Here is a 16,628-nt window from a genome sequence, read left to right as displayed (position 1 = left end):
TGAATTATTGATGAAGATGATGCACAGCTGAATGATGGTATGATGGAGGTTGTTGCTCTGCTCTCCACTTCTTCCTTCGAATCGTCGAGTCATATCATATCATGGAATGTAGCGACGAACCAATCATCTCCAAATCAAACGACCTTATTATCTGGAGCGATACGTGATCAGTACAACCTTGTATTGTTGATGCTGGGTTTGCTCCATTATCGCTGAGTTTTCTTTACTCTGCAAAATAAATCATTTACCCATCTGTCGTGGCCATTTTCGGTTCAAAGATTTTATCAGAGCCTTCCACCGCTGTTTGGAGGGAATTTCAACCTCTCTCGGTGGAATTCGACCTGTCTGTTATGCGCCAGGTTGGCATTAACTAACCCTTTACCCACATTTTTTGATCTACAAAAAGCCTTTTTAAATTTATGTATTTCAGGCTCTGAATTGATCATGGTAGAACAATTTAGCGGTTAATTCTTCTCGGCCTTTACAGTCTACAGCGGTAGGTTTTATGGTTTTATTTTATGAAAAACATATAATGCATTTTATCTTTAAATAGTTGAAATCTTGTGTTGCTTATATCGCTTAAGTGTTTGGAGTAAGTCTGTTCTTTGTCTTATTTGTTTTACATTTCCTGTGCTAAAACGTCATGCAGATTCCTTCATTTCGCGGTCTAGAACGGTGTAGAAATGGCCGAGGGTCTAATGGCCGATATGTTTATAGTACAGCAGACCACGGGTCGAGTACTATATTGTATGTGCGGTATTTCCATGCCACCCAACGCAACAAACATGTGTGTTAATTGTATACAAACCCAAGTGGATATCACAGAAGGTCTACAAAAACAGGTAACAGTCCTTCATTACCCTGAATGTAATTCGTAATTACAACCCCCCAAAACATGGATAAAAGCCCAATTAGAATCCAAGGAACTCTTAACATTTTGCATTAAGAGGCTCAAGAATTTGAACAAGGTTAGGCTTGTACATGCTGAATTCATATGGACCGAACCCCATTCTAAGAGAATCTAGGTCAAGTTGCGAATACAGAAGGAAGTGCTCAATGGGGCTATATTGGAATAGGCTTACGTTGTTGAATATGTTCAGCAAGATCATATGTGTGAACACTGTACAAGGGTTGAGTCCAACCCAGATCAGTACGTGGCTGTTGTGCAAGTCAGGTAGCATGTTAGCCACAGGAGAATGTTTTTCTATCTGGAACAGTTGATTCTAGAGCACGGTGCAGCGGCTCAGGGAGTCAATGTTAAACAAGTGCACGAGGGCGTTGATTTTTTCTTTGCTAATAGAAGTCATGCAGTTAGGTTTGTGAGCTTTTTAGGCAATGTGGTGCCTATTTTGAATCGCAATGACAAATAGCTTATGTATCAGGATTCAAAGAGCAATACATACAATTATAAGTACACTTTATCTATTCAGATATGCCCTATTTGCAAGGAGGATTTGATTTTCCTCCCTCCAAAGGTTGCGGCAAACTTGGGTAACTTAGGTCCCCTTGTCCTGTGCACAAAAGTGAGTACCCATATTATGCTGCTTGACCCATTTACTTCGAGTCATGCTTTTATGGACGCGAATCAGTATTGGAGGGTTCCTTTTAAGCCTCTCCTTTCAAACTGGCAGTTGGTTGAATATATTATATTCGATATTGAAGTTGAGATGGGTTTGACTACTATGTGTGGTATCAAGTATTCATTGGCAGAGGCAAAGGTAGCCCATGTTTTAGACTTTGGAAAGAATGACACTATTTTTACAGTGAAAACTCATCTGGGCCATCTTTTGAGTCCTCGTGACTATGCTCTTGGTTTTGATTTCTATGGTGCAAATACTAATGATGTGGATTTAGATAAATACAAAGGAATTAATCTTCCATATGTGGTTTTGGTGAAGAAAAGTTATGAAGAGAAGCGCTAGAAGAAGCAAGGCAAGCTTAGACCTTGGAAGCTTAAGACATTGCCCATGGAGGTTGAACCATCTTCCAAAGGCAAAATGGAGGATGTGAAGGAATGGGAGGACTATGAAAAGTTTTTGGATGAACTGGAGGAAGACCAGGAGATGTGATCCAAGATTGCATTGTACAGAAATGAAAATTATCAGCGAGCGGATACAGCGTCTATGACAGATGGTGAAGATGTTCCTTCTGTACCTTTAGATGAGATTCTTGGTGATCTTACACTCGAGGATGATGAGCACGAAGATGAAGAAATGGAAGGCTAATTGTTAAAACACATTTCAGAAAATCACAGTACATTAATTACTCACTGTGAAAACCTTCATGCTCAAAATCAATGTGGTATCACAGCTACACAATGGTAGACATATCATTTCCAACAGAAATATTTTGCAGTTGATTGTCATGATATGCAGACCTTTTGTTAGCCTATCAGTGGCATTTATTGGAGCTAGCATATTGAAGATTGGTGCAGCACCATCAGTAATGATATTTTTGATCTGTATGTTTGAGTTAAGAAGAATTGCATGGCTTAATTTATTGTAGACACTAACATTGCTTTTCCATTAAATTATTGCAGTTGCTTGTATTTTTATTGCCATTATGATGCTTGGAAATCGTACTGTCATTTTGTAAGTTGCACAGATGAATAGATTAATAGTATAATGTATGGATGTTGTATGCATTTGCCACATAAACACTGCAACAGATGAAATGATGCTTTAAGAATGCTGAGGTGACATTGCGTTTTTTATGTGTTGGATAAATTGTGTTTACTACAACTATTTTGCATCTGTTGGATACTTGTGTGGTTTTTCAATTGGTGTGGCTACTGATTCTGTGGTTGCTCATTGCAAAATTTTGAAGAAAAGGCCTTCCAGGTGTAGAATTTGATGATGTCACACAAAGAATTTCTCCGGAATTGAGGTTCCTTACCACTGCTATTGAATCTGCCACTTCTGCTAAATTTGCTCCATTTTTATGAAAAGTTAAAATAACTAGGGAACAATTTTTGCTTTAGAATATGAAACATTGAAGATACCACTCCAGAAGATGATGTTGCTGCCATCATGAAGAAGTAGTTAATGGTAATAAGAATACATTTCTGCGGAAAAAATCATCATTTCGGTTTGTTTTCTGCAGGCTTTTATGACCAGATGCTGATTACAAAAGTTCATTGTTGCTCCTATCCGATGACTACTATTGATGTTCGCTATTATCTGAAGGCAACAGGTTGTATCTTCAGATTCCAGGTATTCTTAAAACTTGATCATCAAAAAATCAAAGAGGAAAAAGTTGATGGTAGAGTTCGTTGTTGCTCCTGTCCTGAGATGTTATTCATGTTTACTTCTATCTGGAGGCAGCAGGTCGTATCTTCAGATTCACTGTATTCTTAAAACTTTATCATCAAGAAGACAAAGAGGAAAAATATGATGGTATCATATATGTTATTTTCATGTTGCTAATTGGAGAAAATCATTGCTGTTTGTAGCATTGGGAGATTGTTGGTACAATAAGGGAGTAAATTTATTAAACGAAAAGTGTTGTTTGCTTTGCTGGTCACAGATTGAAACCTCTGGTTGACAAGGTGAAATAGATCATTCAATGCTCTCACAGTACTACCAACAAAAACTGGGTTTTGGTATTTGAAGTGAGGACTAGATTCTCTGTCCTTGCTTTTCTCCAAAGAGTTGAAACCGACACACAGGGTTGAGAGTTTATTAAAACTGATATGCGTCTAGGAAGGAGCAGTTATGGCAAGACTTACACAAGGAGGAATGATTTCTGACTGCCATAAATTACATGGGAAGAATTATGCTGCTAGGGAATAAAGGATGAAGACAATTCATACATACCACAATTTAAACGAAATTATTCCCCATGTCTAGGATGTTGAGGATATCCTTCAGGATTGGGACTCTGTGTCCAAGGATGTCCCCTTTACGAAATAAATATAGGCATTATAGACTTACAAAAAGATAAATGGGTACAATGGTTGTTCTAATTACTTGGAGAATCTTTTAACAATTCCATAGCCCTGCAATTTACTTGTGGTTTCAGCTTTATTAAGGACTTGCTTGTAATTGCCCTTGTTCAGCAGGGGCTTCGCCATTTTCGTTTTAGTTCTGTTGTGGATCTTGAATGATTCTTATTTTCCTAGTTAACTGTTTGTAGGCAACCTAACTATTTTTGACATTTCTTATTGGTAGGTTAATTGTTATTATCCAAATTAGTTACTGTAGTTGTAAGGGGTTCACGCTTGAATGTGTTCTATTTGACCTTGCAATAAGAATTCTAGGAAATATTTTGAATGCTTTCTGTTTGATGCCATTTCCATTCAACTGTACTGAGTTTTCAAACCATTTATTGCTATCTGTTTGGCATTGTCACCTCCAATTATGTTTTGATTTGGTAGCAGAAATACCTCTCCTGCATGTTTGATAAAACATTTAGTATTTCGTGGCTATCATTATTTGTAAACTCAATGTTTATGTTAATCATTAAACCACTGGAATATATTAAGCCGGGTCTATGTTATAGTCTTCTAGCAAATATAAGGTCACTTGTATAAGAAAAGGGTAGATATCCTTGGAAATTTGGTCTATGGGAGTAATGGCTGAGAATTAGTATATATAGGAGATTATTATAATCAATTCATATTTACTGTTCTATAATATCTAATAAAATTATGATATTTTGGGTTATAACTTATTAGGGGTTATATTCTCTTAGTATCTTAGAATTTTTTTTGTAAGATATCATTATTATTATTCTTGGGAGCTATACTCTCCATCTATATTTGTCTGTCAATCCTTGTCATACTTTTTTGAGTAATTTGGATCTTATGCTTTCAGAGTGAAGCATTCCTAGAAGGGAGGTAATTGTTATGGCCCTCCAGTGAATTTAAGGAGTCCTGGAACTGGAACTACACTAGTAATGGATAAGAATTAGTATATATTTGGTGTAATGTAATAGCTGAGAATTAGTATATATGATATTATTATGATCATTGACATGCACAATTGTCTATGATAATTTGATATTGCAATCTTTTGGGTATCAAGAGTTATTCTCCTAGTATCTGAGGAGTCATTGTACAATTTATCATTATTATTCTTAGGAATTATGCTTTATATTTGACGTGTTCAGGGTTTATTATGTTCTTTTGGGTGTTTTGGATCAAAGTAGTCTACTCTGATGAAAATTCTATTGATTCCATATTAACAAAGGATCATAGAGTACAACTAGAAAGATACTTGAACCAACATCTCTTCTATGAAAATTCAACAATTCCAATTTAATAATCCTATTGGCCTCTCTTTGTATCTTTTGGGAAAATTGCTAGTAACTAATACGTTAATAAATCAGTTTTGTTCATAAATTGGTTTTAGTTAATAAATCACTTTAACTTTACCCTAACTACCTCGCTAAACCCGTCCTGCCCGCGGATATCCACGTTTGATGCAGAGGAGGGTGAGGGTCTTGAGGATGGCGCAGTGGAGTTGGTGCAGAGGAGGGCGGCAAAATTGTAGAGGGAGAAGGGTTTCGACGAGGGCCGCAGAGGACAAGGTGACTTTCTTCGCTGCATGAGGGCCACGTAGGCCGTTTTTCCTGCAGATCGTTTTCCCCTCGCCCTCTACATATTATGGTGGTAGTTATGGGGTTTTATATATATTTGGGTCACTGTTATCTTAAATTTTACCTTATCTTTGTTGTTTGTGAAAACCCGCAGGTGTATGGAAGATTAATTCTACGCGTTAGGAGAAAGCCCTACAGGATTTTTCGGGTATGCATTATTATTATCTCATGTGAGAGGTTCCTCTGGATATTTTGCTCTTAAGCCACTTGTAACATTTATTTCTTGCAAGTTTTATCCATTTTATACTTCCACTAAGTATACTTTCATTACAAAAACCCTTTTTGTCATTTCCACTGAGTGTGAATTGTTTAAAAACTAATAATTTTTTAGATACTTTTTGGGTCATGAAATCGGTTTCAACAATAATCTGAGCCACACCAAATAGTTTCTTCTTTATATGCACTATGTATATTAGATCCCCTACCATAACACTCTAATCTGTAGGTGTTGTCTGACTGCTTTTTGACACAGAGCATCTTGTGGTCAAATCATGTTAAAACATGGACAGTGAAGAAAGTCAAGATATGTATTTCCAGTTCAACAAAATGGGGGAGATTTCAAGCTCACACAAGCTTTTTGTCTCTGAACCTCAGGAGCATAGCCCCACTTTAATGACGACTGATATGACATTTTCTAAAAGGGAAGCAACATAATTGCATTTTGCATTTATTATTATATAGCTCAGGAATCTTGCTTTTCATTTATCCAAGCTATTAAGAGTCTTGATTGGCCCTAGATTGTATGCCTGTGGGCCAGAAAGCTGCATGAATTTGTACTATGTTTTCATTCTGAATAGCTTCTAGGTTTGCAAGAGTGCCTTTTTTGGAAAAGTTTTCCCTCCATGAGATGGATATTACACATGACTTCTCAGTAGACTCCCCACCTTATTAGAGAATGTCCACTTTATGATGGTCCCTCCTATCTACGTTGGTAAGCTTTGGATTTTTTTCACCTTTGCTGAAGTTTGCAGAGGTCTGCTAGTGAGTTTTTTTTATGTGCAGCCTGCGTTGGGAGTTGCTTGGAATGAAAGAATATATTGTTGACTGCCACTTGGGAGGACCACTACCTTTGTAGCTATCACCCAGCCAAGACTTGTTACAGTTGGCCTGAAGCAGACCATAAGCTGAAGTTAGAGACTGATAAGCTCTGGATTTTTTTCAGCTTTGCTGAACTATGCAGAGGTCTGCTTCATGCAACACATCCCCACTCCCATTCAAGGGAAACAATTGGGTAGTTTCTGTCCCAAGCACTTCAACTGCGGAGATCGTCAAACATGCACAGCCTTATATTGCTCTTGTATAACCCCCAACACAGAAGCCTAATTGCATTCGAGCAGTTGGCAGGAACCTTATTCTAGCGGGGAAGAGCTGAGCGTATACATCGTATACACGGTTTTAATCTTGTTAGAGATTGTTGATCACACTCTCGCCATTCTGCACACAAGCGACAAACCAATCATCTCCCAATCAAATGACCTTATTATCTGGAGCGATACCTGATCAGTATGGCCTTGTATTGTTGATGCAGGGTTTGCTCCATTCTCGTTACGCTGTAAGGCGTTTCCCTTTGAAATGAACCCCCCAAATGCTTATGTGTCTTAATCGTAGCCATTAGATGTAATGTTAGACGATTGAAGAGAAATCAAATTTCTAATTAATTAGGCTGATAGGCATTCCTTTGAACAAGCGCCACCCTTCTGCTTTCCACTGACATCTGTTCGCATTTTCAAGATATTTTTCATGGTCTTCATCCCTCAGACGAAATGGTAGGCAATTTTGTTATGGATTTCGTCCTTCAGCGAAATGGTAGGAATTTCTGTTATGGTCTTCATCCTTCATGCGGAATGGTATGCATTTTTGTTATGGGCACCAACAAGCGATGGATGTCTTCCACTTGATGCCTTCCTCTCAATGCAGAGATGGTAAACTGCCCTTCTCTCTCAAAAGCCAAGCACTTCAACTGCGGAGATCGTCAAACATGCACAACCTTATAGTGCTCTTGTATAACGCCTAACACAGAAGCCTAATTCGGTGCATTCACGTAGTCGGCAGGAGCCTTATTCTAGCGGGGAAGAGCCAAGCGTATACATTGTATACATGGTTTTAATCTTGTTAGAGATTGTTGTTCACACTCTCGCCATTCTACACACAAGCGACGGACCAATCATCTCCCAATCAAACGACCTTAATATCTAGAGCGATACCTGATCAATACGACCTTTTATTGTTGATGTAGGGTTTGCTCCATTCTCGTTATTCTGTAAGGCGTTTCCCTTTGAAATGAACCCCCCAAATGCTTCTGTGTCTTAAGCGTAGCCGTTAGATGTAATGTTAGATGATTGAAGAGAAATCAGTCATCTAATTAATTAGGCCGATAGGCCTTTCTTTGAACAAGTGCCACCCTTCTGTTTCCACTGACATCTGTGCACATTTTCAAGATATTTTTCATGGTCTCCTTCAATTACTCGTCATGGTCTTCATCCTTTAGACGAAATGGTAGGCTTTTTTGTTATGGTTTTCGTCCTTTAGCGAAATGGTAGGCATTTTTGTTATGGTCTTCATCCTTCATGTGGAATGGTAGGCATTTTTGTTATGGGTGCCAACAACCGATGGATGTCTTCCACTTGATGCCTTCCTCTCAATGCAGAGATGGTAAACTGCCCTTCTCTCTCAAAAGCCAAGCACTTCAACTACGGAGATCGTCAAACACGCACAACCTTATAGTGCTCTTGTATAACCCCTAACACAAAAGCCTAATTCAATGCATTCGAGCAGTCGGCAGGATCCTTATTCTAGCGGGGAAGAGCTGAGTGTATACATTATATACATGGTTTTAATCTTGTTAGAGATTGTTGTTCACACTCTCGCCATTCTGCACACAAGCGACGAACCAATCATCTCCCAATCAAACGACCTTATTATCTAGAGTGATACCTGATCAGTACGGCCTTGTATTGTTGATACAGGGTTTGCTCCATTCTCGTTACGCCGTAAGACATTTCCCTTTGAAATGAACCCCCCAAATGCTTCTGTGTCTTAATCGTAGCCGTTAGATGTAATGTTAGACGATTGAAGAGAAATCAACCGTTTAATTAATTAGGCCAATAGGCCTCCCTTTGAACAAGCACCACCCTTCTGCTTTCCACTGACATCTGTGTGAATTTTCAAGATATTCGTCTTGGTCTCCTTCAATTACTCGTCATGATCTTCATCCTTCAGATGAAATGGTAGGCATTTTTGTTGTGGTTTTCGTCCTTCAGCGAAATGGTAGGCATTTCTGTTATGGTCTTCATCCTTCAGGCAGAATGGTAGGCATTTTTTTTATGGGTGCCAACAACCGATGGATGTCTTCCACTTGATGCGTTCCTCTCAATGCAGAGATGGTAAACTACCCTTCTCTCTCAAAAGCCAAGCACTTCAACTGCGGAGATCGTCAAACATGCACAACCTTATAGTGCTCTTGTATAACCCCTAACACAAAAGCCTAATTCGATGCATTCGAGCAGTCGGCAGGAGCCTTATTCTAGTGGGGAAGAGCCGAGCGTATACATCGTATACATGGTTTTAATATTGTTAGAGATTGTTGTTCACACTCTTGCCATTCTGCACACAAGCGACGAACCAATCATCTCCCAATCAAACGACCTTATTATCTAGAGCGATACCTCATCAGTACGGCCTTGTATTGTTGATGCAGGGTTTGCTCCATTCTCGCTGAGTTTTCTTTGCTCTGCAAAATAAATCATTTACCCATTTACGGTGGCCATGGATAAAGTTGGGTTGCACGGCTAACTGTATTGTTTTTGGAGTATTTCTGGTTTTGTTGCAGAAACCTTGAATTCGTACAATTCACATCTTTGGGGGAAATATTGATATCTACATCTTTGGGTAAATATTAATTTCTAATGAACCCTACTCCAGTATTCAGAAGATAGAGGGTATAGTTACCACTGTGTTCCTTTGAATGGAATGATTTTCTGTTGTAATTGTTGTATTGGGCTGACATGTTAATAGATCTGTAGAAAGCTTTGATGCGGTTGGAGGTGAAGAATTGTGGTAAATTAAAGCAGGTCATTTTTTCTTTTGCATCACGAGAAATAGCCATGTTAGCTTTATTTTGATCTGGAGGTCTATTTTTTTACAGGCCCTTGGCAGCAGTCGGCAGCCCTGGAAACCCTTTTCTCTTTTATTTCAACTCAAGAGTTGTTTTCGCAACTTCCCGCATGACCTAAACGTAGATGAAATCTGCCTCCTCCCAATTGTTTGCAGGCGAGCCATTGCAAAAAAGCAAAGCGCAAAGAGAAGGGAGGGGGCAACCTTCTTCTTCTTTTATTTTATGCTGTGAGGAATAGAACCCGCGACCGCCTCTTATTCTTCTTTTCTGAATCGGTAGAGGTGCTTTAACTTCTTCTTCTTCTTCTTCTTCTAAGCTCTATTGCTACTGTGATCCTATGATGATGGCCATTCTTTGTTTGCTTATTCTTCTTATGTGTTTTGTTAATGAATTATTGATGAAAATGATGCAAAGATGAATGAGGGTATGATGGAGGTTGTTTCTCTGCTGTCCACTTCTTCATTCGAATCGTCGAGTCATATCATATCATGGAATGTAGCGACAAACCAATCATCTCCAAATCAAATGACCTTATTATCTGGAGCGATACCTGTCAGGCGGAAAGAGTCGATTGTGTGGACACAACCAACCTCCCTAGGAGCCTAAGACTCTCTACTGACAAACAAGACAAACAAGAGCAATCCTTCTCTAAACATGCATTTACTATATGGGAAATCAAGTGTTTAGATCCTACCTGTAGTCCAACGCTATTGTAGCAGTCCAGCTCCTCTGATCCGGATGAGCTCCTCCTTCACTTTGAAACCTGCATACACTAACAATCAAACGATTAAATAGCACTTGATAATCTCATAGAATAAAACATATTTAACACATAGACCAAGGAGTACATGAAACAACTCATAAATAACAAGTTATTGAGAAGAATGGACTCATTTGCATTAATAGGTAACAAAAGGAACAAATACAACCTAAGCCTTGGTGTTGAGCAAGTCCCTCCCAGGGTCCATAAAGAGTTCTCCTTTACTTTGACAAAGCTCACCCACTTCCAAATAGAACAAGCAAAGATGAAAATCTCTCCTCACAAGCTTCTAAATGGGAGTCCTAATTCCTGCAGCATTTACCCTTAGAAATGTATAGCTTTCAACCTCTCTCCTTCTGGCCCAATGCCTGTATTTATAGTGCTCAAGAGGAAGTTAATCAGGTCCACCATTAATGGGATAATCCCCTATTTGGATGGGATAGCTCCCTTATTGATGGGATAAGTTCCTCTTTGGTAGGAGTGCATGAACCATCTGGAGGCGCTCAATACACGTCGGACAACCTTCTAGAATGCTCTAGAAATGACCACAAGTGACTTTTTAAAGATGAAACTTGCGCATTTTAACCTTTACAGGGGGACGCACCTGCCCTTTTACATACAGAGCGTCCAAAGACGCAGCTTTTGTGAACATTGGGTGCGTACCTGCAGGTAAGGTTGAGAGAACCTGCGTCCCCAGAGATAAATACATTTAGAAAGACTTTCTCTCTTTTTTGGAGTTTGACATGGAGAGTAGAGGCATAAGACTTGCCTAAGAGGGTAGCATGACTGTTGATAGAGCCATACTAACTGTAAATAGTCATGGTGACATTTTTTAGTGTAACAGATTGCCCCCTAAAGTGCGAAGCCTGTAATAGATTAGGGTTTTGTATTATCTAGGAAGGATTTATCATTTCAAGGATTATCTTGTGGAGAGCCTGGTCAGAACCTGCAATTTTCAACACAAAATACATGTATAAGATTATATCATCACTGAGGTAGGCATTCCCATACTCAGATTAAAACTTTAACTAATAGACTAACTACTCTGATACAGGAATGATCTTGCAGTACATCATAATCATAGTCTTTTGTAGACACAGTATGGGCGTAGCGATATGTTTATGATTAGTCTACTTAGATAATGAATACAAAACTCCTCGCAGCCTGGATGGTGGAAACTAGATCCAGGGTCTTCATTTCTACTTCCCGAATTGGTACGATTCTAGCCATGCGAATAAATGAGTTGATGTCAAACATGGTAGAAACCACTTGATTACCAGTCGATGATGTAAACTGTTAACAAGTGTGAGAGAGACCACCAGTAATGTCAATGGTTCCCAAAGTACCCAATACAATCCATGAGATGTGAATGAATGAGTTGATGTCGAACATTTCACGGAATCCTTCGATCGAAAGTCAATGATGTAAACTGACATCAAAGGCGAGAAACCTGCCATTGATGCATGCAGACTTCAAGGTACTGACGATTTCTAAGTCATCTCTCTAGATAATGTGTTGATGTCGATAGAAAGCGACCCGTTGCAGGCAAGCCCGCAACACGAAATCATTGTTCAAGTTGAAGAAATGTTGCTGTAAAGACTGACTCAGGGATGGTCAAATGGATGACAAGTATTTTGCAGATGAAAGTTTTGCTTGCAGACCTCTTGAACACATAACGACACGACAGATGGCTTGGCGATAAATAACTCAAAGTTAATCCCCGGAACCCGGCTAAAGACTTTCAAAGTGGTTTGATCAACTGTGAAGTAAAGGATTTCCCAACCCAGATGAATGAAAAAGTGTCGTGTTCAAGAGTGGTAATAAAGTTTCTTCTGAGACAAAAGGTAAAAAATAGGCTCATTCTTCTCTCTTTTCCCCCACCATTTCTGGCAAGTACCTCTTTATTTTTAACAAGCTTGAGGAGGATAACATATTCTTGATTATAAGCTCATCCTTCGGATGAGTCCAACCTAGTTTTGATTCGAACCCTAGGAAGGAGTGGTTCGTTCCTGTTTGTAATTGAACAGGTCCTTTACTGTGAAGTCTTTAACGAGCCCAGTATAGGAGAAACTCGGCGTTTTTCAATTTTATAGAGTCTGAAAAACTTAAGAAGACTCCAAGTTGAACTTTTTCGTAGATTTGTGTCCCTCAAGCCCGAAAAAGTATAAAATAATACCTGGGGGAACCGCTTGATCTTGCGACCAAGGAGTACTTTCATAATTAGTGCCACTGACCTAAAAAGTAAAAAGCGATCAAGGACACATCGTTTTATTTCCGTATCGAGTTTGAAACGACAAAAACGCGGCAATCTTTTCCTGATTTTACAGTCAAAAAAGAGCTATAAGGGGACCGTCTTTTAATTCTGTTTTAACAAGTGTAAAAGAAACGCTCGGAAATCTTTTCATTTTTTAGGAGTCAGAAAAGGGCTTAAAAGATGACTCTGATATTTTGGTTTGTGAAAAATGACAATTTTCCCTCTAAATCCCTTTGTCCTGCACAAAAACGACACATTACTCATACCTATTTAAGATAGGCAAAAATACATCGAAAAACGTCCTTCCATGGTGAAAAATGAACAAATTCATCCAAAAAATATATAAAAAGACTTTTTACCATGTCATTTTTACCATTTTACTGTTGAGGTTGAAAAAAGGGCTTTTGGCAAGAAACTTCCCGTGGTCGCTGCAGAAAATCCGACCGTCAGAATCGAACGCCGTCTCTTCCAGGTATTTTACAACATCCTCCTCTTCAATTTCATCCGTTTAGAATTGTGTTTTAGGTTTTAGTTTTGAGTTTTGGGGGGTTTTGGGTTTCAAAGTGCGCTCTGCGGGGGACGCAGGTGCCCTTCGGGTGACCTGCGTCCCCCGACTTTTTCCTATACAGGAAAAAGGTCGGGGGACGCAACCCACCTTCAGGCCAGCTGCGTCCCGACGCTCTGTGTTTTGAACGCGGGGTGCGTCCCCCGTGAAAGGCGGAATTTGAAACCCCAAACTCCACCAAAAACCATTAAAAATTTCCCAAATTAATTCTAATCTCTGTTTCTTGGTGTGTAGGGCACTCACCATGTTGGATTGGAGAGAAAGAGAGAACGAAGACGTTGATTTAGCTGCAATTGAACATCAACCTTCCATTGATGCCCTAAAAGCATGCAGGCTATATAAATACTGGGCCATACTTGGCATGAGGGCTCAGGTGAGATTCTTGGAATGGCTGGTTGAGAGATGGAACGTTCAAGAGCAATGCTTTTACATAGGAGGGCACCAGCTCGAGATAGAGCCCTCTGACGTATACTTTCTCACTGGCTTGCCAAATAGAGGCGAGCAACTCAATCTAGCCGGGACTAGGCCGGGTGGCCAATCCCTTGCTAGTCTCCGTGCAAATTAGTGCACACCCAATGCACACCATGCGAAAGGCGTGGAAATCAAACACATCTCTCTGCGTGAACTCAAAGTTATAGCTTTCACGGTTACCAGAATTTGCGGCGCAGCTGCTTTACATATTGCCTCCGGGTCCCAAATGCGGATGGCGATTGACTGTTACCAAGGCACCATTTTCAACAACTGACTAGTGCAAAGGACGAACGACTGAAGACCTTTGGATATGGGCCTCTAGTTGTAAGCTTTGCCTTAGAGAGATTTCCGATGCTGATCCCTCAGCAACTCACTGTTGATATCTTAGCTCCTCGGGAGCCAAAGCTGATACGATGGGTTACGGTAATGGCCCGGCATCCTGACGAGGGCGCGGCAGTTGTTCGATTCACTGATAGTTATTTTCACTGGTTAGAGGAACAGGTTTTTTCGATCTAGGACTTTCCGTATGCCGGAGTAGATTTTCGAGGTGATCTGGACATGGTTCTTTCACAGGGAGAACAATGGGATGACAGAGGTACTTTATTTTTCACAAGTTTTCAAATTATGTATTTTTTGTTTTTTATATATATCGTCTCAAAACTGACAGTAAAAATTTTCAAAATGCAGATGTTGGTCCACAGCGCCCAGCCAACCTCCGGCCTTTTGAGAGGAGACATCCAGTTGCACTGGTACCGGCCCCACAGGATGTGGCTGCAGAGTCACTAGCTGAGTTGGAGCATGATCTAGAGCGTCTGACGACGGATATGCCTGAGACTACCATAGATGATATTCCTATCAGACTTCAGCACTATGTAGTCGCAGTCCCTGGACCGTTTAGGAGATTTTTGTGTAAGGTAGCCCGTGCAGTGGTGTCGTATAGGGAGCACCACCAGTGATTGGCTAGTTACTTTGTAGACACATGTGACATTTTTGACTTTTTGTACCTTATCATTTTTGCCGATCATAAGGTGTTTTTCAACCTATGATCGAAGACGATTTATATTTTTTGACACACTCCTATCTATATATATATATTACTATTACCGGCTTATCTTGTTTAACATATGTGATGAAATGTTTTTAAATTTACTTGCATGATTATTGTAAATGTCTGTCCAACATTCGAGAAGCAATTGCATCTGCTAATGTATTTAAAGACCTTGGAATATGCTGATATTCAATGTAATCAAATTCACGTTCCAAGAGACGCACTCTCAAAAACAACCTTAATAACACAGGATTTCTAATGGCATAAACTCTATTAAGCTGTAATACAACAAGTTCAGAATCTAACCTCACTATCAAACGTCGAATTCCAAATGAAATAGATTCAGATAATAATTCAACCACTGCACTGTATTCTGCAATGTTGTTCGTTGTTTGACCGAGGCTTACCCCATGCATAGAAACTAACTCGTCAGAGGGTGAATAGATAACCCAAGCTGCGGAAGAGATATTCCGTGTACTACGACAAGCACCATCAGCAAATCCAATGTATGTTTGGAGAGGCGTCGACATCTGCAATATCAAGAGTAAAACCAAGATAAGCCAGAATAACGACGAAAAACACACTCTCTAAGCTAAGCACACTGACTAACTAACAAACATACTAGCTAGAAAGAAAACCTAACCTAACTAAAAATTCTCCATACCCACCATTTAAGCATAATACCTCTTTAGGTAAAGTCCATTTCTGGGTTTACCCAAAGAGTCCCCATCAAAATCTACCAGCTCATAAGCCCCTTTTGCTAGCTTTCGCTTTACAATGTAGGGTCCATGCCACATAGGAACGAATTTTCCAGCACCTAGCTTATCGTTAGCTTGATCATATAATAGCACTAGGTCTCCCTCCGAAAAACTTCGAGGGGTCACATTTCTATCATACTGAGCTTTCATTCGCTTCGCGTGAGTCTCGATTGCCAATGCAGCGTCACGTCGAGTCTCATCTAATTTAGCTAAGTACAATAAACGTTTCTCCTCTTTGGAAGTAGCTGGAAGTAATTCGACAGCCATTTGAAGTGATGGGATTTCGCATTCAATGGGTAACACAGCTTCCAAGCCATAAACTAGCTGGAAAGGAGTGAACCCTGTTGAAGTTTTCATTGAGGTTCGGTATGCCCATAGCGCTGAAAATAACATGTGCCAATTCGACCAATGAATACCAATGGTTCGTCGGATCATGATAACCAGAACTTTGTTGATAGACTCAACCAAGCCGTTGGCTTGCGGATAATAAGGAGTAGAGCTATCGTGGCGCAAACCAAGCTGGCTTGTAAGCTTAGTCATCATGATGTTTCGAAAATGGCTCCCATGGTCAGTACTGATTGCTTGTGGGACACCAAACCTAGTTAGAATATGATTGAATACGAAAACTGCAGCTGTTTTGCCGCTTGCGTCGAATGTAGGCATCGCCTCGGCCCATTTAGTGAAATAATCAACCGCGAGGATGATATACGCATGCCCCCCGGCCGAGTGAGGGTTACAAGTAATAAAGTCGATACCCCATTTTGAGAAAGGACCAACGGCAATTATAGGGTGGAGAGGAGCAGGTGGTGCGCGCATCTTGCGATCAAACACTTGACAGTTGTGGCACTTCCGGACTGCAATGATACAATCTTTAAACATAGATGGCCAGAAATAACCAGCGCGCAACACCTTCTGAGCTATGGCATACCCAGACATATGACCGCCACATGCTCCAGAATGACAATCATTCAAAACCCTCTCAGCCTCTTCGTGAGTTAAACAACATCGAAAAACTAAGTCTGCCCCCTGGCGATAAAGTGTATCTCCAATAATTTTGTAT

At 39.9% G+C, this 16,628-nt stretch overlaps 1 pseudogene; it reads left to right on the top strand.

Annotated features, from left to right (window-relative positions):
* The first annotated feature begins 683 nt into the window (after positions 1–683).
* Positions 684–2,225, top strand: LOC149210454 (uncharacterized; annotated as a pseudogene).
* Positions 2,226–16,628: the final 14,403 nt, after the last annotated feature.

This window comes from Pinus tabuliformis, chromosome 1_2 (genome assembly GCF_031772625.1).
Source record: "Pinus tabuliformis cultivar Carrire ecotype Pingquan chromosome 1_2, CPIR1, whole genome shotgun sequence".
NCBI classification, from domain to species: Eukaryota; Viridiplantae; Streptophyta; class Pinopsida; order Pinales; family Pinaceae; genus Pinus; species Pinus tabuliformis.
This window is presented reverse-complemented; position numbering and strand designations above follow the sequence as displayed.